The following is a 6,740-nucleotide window of genomic DNA, read 5'->3' as shown; positions in this document are numbered from 1 at the left end:
AATACTTTGGAAGACCAGCTTGAATGGGGAGGAGGTAGAGATGGAAGGAAAGTTTCCCTGCATTGGTAACAATTGGACAAAGGGGCCTTTTGGGCTCCTCACTCTCAAAACCTATACCAGTGCCACAATGAGAAGTGTGTAAAGGGTTAAAAGGGAATAATGGAACAGAAAGGGTTAAACTGAGGTTGGAGGAGTGGAGGGTAAGGTAGAGAAGGGAATACGGGGGGAGGGAGATAAATAACTAAAGGCCTTTTGAAAAAGGCATATGAAAACCTGGTATTATAGGAGCTTCCTAAAATATAAACATATATCCCCCTCCCCTCAGAGTTAAAATGCAGTTGCTCTACACGAGGCAACGGTGCCCTGACTGGAGACCATGCACTAACAAATAAAAAGCCCAGGGTCAAGTTACTTCTTTTGGAGTTTTTGGCCCCAGTGATGTTCCACAGATCCACAAACATTACATACATTGGTGACCCTGCAGAACTGGACGCTAAGATTCTTTCACTGAAAACACCATGTGCTTGAGTCACAGAATATGGGAATCTTAAGCAGGTACTAACCCAGAAGCTTCATCCCTACTTGTCGGCTTACATAGCTTCCAGTAGGAAGGCATGACATATGCCACTGGAGGAGAAATGCCATCATCAATCTTACCCTGATGTGAACCCTGCAAGCTACAATAATGACCAACCTGTCAAGTCAAGCCCTCAGTAATAGTGGCATGGATATCATGGGAGCAAACAACTACTTTCTTTCTTTCTTTCTTTCTTTCTTTCTTTCTTTCTTTCTTTCTTTCTTCCTTCCTTCCTTCCTTTCTTTCTTTCTTTCTTTCTTTCTTTCTTTCTTTCTTTTTTTCTTTCTTATTTTATATTTTTATGTATGAGTGACCTGCATGCCAGAAGAGAGCATCAGATCCTGTTGGGAATTGAACTCAGGACCTCTGGAAGAGCTGCCAGTGCTCTTAACTGCTGAGCTATTGCTCCAGCCCCAAACAATTACTTTCTGAGATTGGAGTTAAGTACTCCACAAGATGAAACCCAAGCCTGAGCCCATTATCAGGCCAAGAACTTAAGCCCAGACAAGTGATAGGCCTTAGAACAGAGAGCCTAATATTATTATTCTGCTGAATTGACCTGCTATTAAACTGACTCCTAATAACATCCACTTAGATTAATGCATCTCTAACCCTCATCAAGGAACCTTCTCCTTACAATATATGGTGATTAACACAGAGACCCACAACTGTGCACCCACCCTCCAAACGGCACTTCTCGTGACACTGTCCTAAACAGGACTTTGGCCCTGAAAGTTTGATTTTAAAAAAAAAAAAGCCTTTCTTTCTGCTCATGGTAGAAAGAAATTTTGTAGTTTCTTTCTCTATGCTATTGCTTATATTCCGTGCCCAAAACCTGGGAGGGACACCGAGCCCCCAAAAGACCTGTTCCTCCTAATGGAACTAGCCTGCTAATTTTTGCCCCTCCTGGGTGCAGATCACTTGTTTCTGCTGGCTCCTGCCACCCACCATATCAGACTGTAGATTTTAGAGTCCATCTCTTCAGCGGCTTCTCCTCCTCCTCCTCTAACCACCCATCTTTCCTTGTCTATTCTGGGAAGTGCCGCTTTGGAGCTGCTTGCTCCGTCTCTCTTTTGTTGGCTCACTGGAGTCTGTCTCTGTCTCTCTTGGCTCCTGGAGCCTACTACTACAAAATCATGTCAGTGTGTCAGGCAGCCGCCCACAGCCTTTTGGGCACCCCAATGCATGGAGGAGGGATGTCCTTCCACTGATCCTGAACATCTCTCTGGCAAGTCTCTCAGTCGCTTGGGGATACCCGCACACTGATACTGGTTATCTAGTCTGCGCTGAGACTTAGCCATTTGCAGTAAGACAGAGAGGCTTTACTGAAATCTGGGTCTGAGGAGGAAAAGGATTAGAGAAGGCAGGTGAGGAGTCAAAAGGTGAGGAGTTTAAAAAGAACCCATGGTTAGAGATGAGAACAAACTCTAGGCGCAAGCTGAGAGACAGCATAAGCAGAAAAAGGGCAAACTCCAGAAGCAGAACAAGAGGGGCAGGCAGAGGCTGGGAGGTGCGGGGAGAGCAGTAAACAGTGACTTGAAGATGTATGTTTAACCTTTGTCTCTGCCTCCTTTGTTAACCTTTGCTGTTTGGATAAACTGAGTCACAGAAGAAACTGATATTCTCTAAAGGATTCTGCATCTACTCTAGAACCAGCTTGTTTTTCTGGCCCCGGTGCTCCTGAAGAGCCCTGGACTTGCTAACCGCGAAGAAGGGACACACTTGGCTCTCCCTCAGAAAAGAGCGTTGTTAGTATGTGTGTGAACCAGTCCCGCCAACTGGAAGAAAGACTAAAAAACATACATGAACGGGCTCATGACGTATAGCTTCTAGGAAATGACTCCAATGCCAGATTCTCACAACAGTCCTCTCTGGGGCCCTGGTTCTACCCTCCACTGGTCTCTATCCTTCTCATAACAACAGTTGCTTCTTTAGGTTCCTTTGGGAGCAAATTAATGAAATAACCCAAGGGTCAGTAAACCAGATGCTTCCTTGGGGTTTCCTTGGGTCTCCTACCATCACCCTCCAGCTTGCGCCCCAGCTTTGGACCAGTGTTCTTTCCAGATACATCCCTCTTCTCAAGCCTCCAACTGAGGAGAAGTAGCCAGAGGACTCATCACCCCTTCTCAACAAAAGGTTGGAATGTTAGGTCTAAAGGCTTCCCCCCCACCTCCTCAGGAGCCTCCCTAAAACCACCCCAAAGAGCAACAATCCACACAGCCTGATCAGCTCCAGTCCTCACCCTACTGACTGTCACAAAATCTGGTTGCTTTTCTGCCAGTTTGCCCCCTCCCCCAGAACGGCCTTGGCGGTTTGATCCCCAATAAACCTTCCTTTCTACAGAGCGGTCTAATTGGGCAGTTTCTCTGCATGGCTGCTTATGTACACTGCAGTCTCCCAAGGCTCCGGGATCACTGTGGAAGATGGGGTGGGAGGGCGTAAGTGCCAGGGTGGTGGATGAGTACAGGAAACTGTTTTCTGGACGCTCCAGTGAAAGGCCTATGGGCAGCACAAATGGAACTTGATGGAGGAAAAAGAAAAAAAACACAAACTTGGGTGAGTAGAGAAAGGGGTGAATCTGGGAAGAGTCGGGGAGGTGAATATGAGCAAACATGTTGTATGAAATTCTCAACTAATACAGATTCAATGCAATGCCCACCAAAATCCCAGAAAAATTCTTCAGAGACCTCGAAAGAACGGTACTCAACTTCATATGGTAAAGCACAAAACCCAGGATAGTGAAAACAATCCTCTACAATAAAAGAACTTCTGGAGCCATCACAATCCCTGACTTCCAACTCTACTACAGAGCTACAGTACTGAAAACAGCCTGGTATTGACATAAGAACAGACAGGAGGACCAATGGAACCTAATAGAAGATGCGGCTATCAATCCACACATCTTCGAACATCTGATTTTTGACAAGGAAACAAAAAATATCAAATGGAAAAAAAAAGAAAGCATATTTAACAAGTGGTGATGGCATAACTGATATCAACATGTAGAAGAATAAAAATAGACCCATATCTATCACCATACACAAAACTCAAGTCCAAATGGATCAAAGACCTCAACATAAAGCCAGCCACACTGAACCTTATAGATGAGAAAGTGGGAAGTATACTTGAATGCATTGGCACAGGGAACCACTTCCTAAATATAATCCCAGCAGCACAGACACTGAGAGAAACAATTAATAAATGGGACATCCTGAAACTGAAAAACTTCTGTAAAGCAAAGGACACAGTCAATAAGACAAAACAACAGCCTACAGAATGGGAAAAGATCTTCACTAACCCCACATCAGATAGAGGTCTGATCTCCAAAATATACAAAGAACTCAAGAAATTGGACACCAAAAGATCACATAATCCAATAAAAAAAATGGAGTACAGCCTAAACAGAGAACTCTCGACAGAGGAATCTAAAATGGCTGAAAGACACTTAAGGAAATATTCAACATCCTTAGTCGTGAGAGAAATGCAAAACAAAACAACTCTGAGATTCCATCTTACACCTGAAAGAATGGCCAAGATCAAAAACACTGATGACAACTTATGCTGGAGAGGTTGTGAGGGAAAGGGAACACTTCTGCATTGCTGGTGGGAATGCAATCTGGTACAACCCCTTTGGATGTCAGTGTGGAGATTTCTCAGAAAATTAGGAAACAACCTTCCTCAAGACCCAGTAATACCACCTTGGGGTATATATCCAAAGGATGCTCAATTGTGCCACAAGGACATGTGCTCAACTATGTTCATAGCAGCTTTGTTTGTCATAGCCAGAACCTGGAAACAACCTAAATGCCACTCGATCGAAGAATGGATAAGGAAAATGTGGTACATTTACACAATGGAGTACTACACAGCAGAAAAAATAACGACAGCTTGAATTTTGCAGGCAAATGGATGGAGCTAGAAAACATTATTTTGAATGAGGTAACCCAGACACAGAAAGACAGTTATCTCTCATAGATGGTTTTTAAACATAAAGCAAAGAAAGCCAGCCTACAAACCACAATCCCAGAGAACTTAGACAACAATGAGGACACTAAGAGAGACTTACATAGATCTACTCTACATGAGAAGTAGAAGAAAACAAGATCTCCTGAGTAAATTGGGAGCATGGGGACCTTAGCGGAGGGCTGAAGTGGGGAGGGGAGATGCAGGGAGGGGAGCAGAGAAAAATGAAGAGTTCAATAAATATCCAAAAAAGAAAAAGAAAAGAAAAAAGTGATGGGGGCGGGTATACAAAACTGATGTGGCTCAGCAGGTAAAGGCACTTAGCTGCCAAGCCTGACAACCTGAGTTCAATCCTTGGGATTCACTTGGTAGAAGGAGATTCAGTTCCCACAAGTTATCCTCTGAGGACTATATATGTGCCATGGCATGTGCTTGCATGTGTACACATATGAACAAAGAAATGTAATACGAATATCTTAGACACTGAAAAATAAAGCAATATGCCCCTGACTTTGAAATATGTCTAAGACCATAAAGTAGCTAGGAATAAAGCAAACATTGGAAACTAGGTGTTAAGTACTTCTTTCTATAGTATTATTCTGTAATTTTAATAAGTTGGAAATTTGCCATAGTAGTAAATCAAAATAAAGTTAATGTAAAAATAAACTTTATTGTGCAGTAGTGGTGCCACATGCCTTTGATCCCAGCACTTGGGAAGCAGAGGCAAGGGGGGGAAAAAGAAATTCTCAACTAATAAAATATGTCAACAACAACAACAACAAAATAACCAACCAAACAAAAATTTGGCTGGGTGGTAATGAAGTATGCCTTTAATTCCAGCACTCAGGATGCAGAGGCAGGCGGATCTCTGTGAGTTTGAGGTCAGCCTGGTCTACAGAGTTCCAGGACAGGCTCTAAAGCTACACAGAGAAACCCTGTCTTGAAAAGCAAATAAGTAATAGATAGATAGATAGATAGATAGATAGATAGATAGATAGATAGATGATAGATAGATAGAAGATAGATAGATAGATAAATAGAAGATAGATAGATAGATAGATAGATGATAGATAGAAGATAGATAGATAGATAGATAGATAGATAGATAGATAGATAGATAGATAGATAGATAGACAGGAGATAGATAGATAGAAGATAGATAGATAGATAGATAGATAGATAGATAGATAGATAGATAGATAGAATACCTCAAAAATAAGTAATAAAACTTAATAAGACTCCCTTCTTTCTGTACTTTCCTTCTTCTGGAAGAGTGAGTTCTGTTTCCCCTGTTCAGCTCTAAAGTCAACCCTGTCTTAATTCTGTGTGGCTCTTGTGCTTTCATATTACAAAATTTGTTGCTTTTTTTCTTTTTTATTGTTTCTATCCATACATTGCACAGACTAAATTATCAAGTCTTCAGAGGAAAAAGAATCTAGTTTAATTTCCTTTTACAAGCTTTAAGTAACAACTTGGTGTCGATTATGGTTTGGGAAATTGAGAGGTGCAAGCACATACTTAGAATTGTCTCTGCCAAACACCTCTCAAGCCAGAGGCCACCTGAAGGAATGTAGGCAGACTTTTCTTTGGCACCTGCTAGTTCCCAAATAACTGACACAGAGGCTTTATATTAATTATAGATGTGTGGCTGATAGTTCAGGCTCATTACTAACTAGCTCTTACAACTTAAATTAACCCATTTCTATTCATCTACGTATTGTCACATGGCTCATGGCTTTACCTGTCCTCCAGCATGTCTTGCTCCCTCTACATCTCCTGGCAACTCCTCAGACTCTGCCCTTCTTCTTCCTGGCATCTTCCTAGTCTGGCTTTCCTGCCCAGCTATAGGTCAGTCAGCATCTTATTACCAAGGAAAGCAACACAGGAGGCTTGCAGTAGAATTCTGGAACACTGTCTCTTGAAAGGAGGGGTCTCACTGGAAGCACCTGGGTTGAACTCAAGCAAGCCCAGAAGATGGCCTTAACTGAGACACAGTGAAGCAGAGGTTTGTAGGGAGTCAAAACCTTTGCTGTATTTTCAGACCTGTTGAGAGGAGGGTGGATTTCCAATCACCCAACAATGTGGGACTTTTCAGTTGCTAATTGATAGTGTGACCTCCACATTCACAGAGAGGACAATGAGACTTGCTACCTGACAGCAAGGGGGAGCAGAGGAGCTGATTAGGAGGCCAAAGGTATCA

This window comes from Arvicola amphibius, chromosome 10 (genome assembly GCF_903992535.2).
Source record: "Arvicola amphibius chromosome 10, mArvAmp1.2, whole genome shotgun sequence".
Lineage (NCBI taxonomy): Eukaryota > Metazoa > Chordata > Mammalia > Rodentia > Cricetidae > Arvicola > Arvicola amphibius.
The sequence above is the reverse complement of the archived record's forward strand: the minus strand, read 5'-3'. Positions refer to the sequence as shown.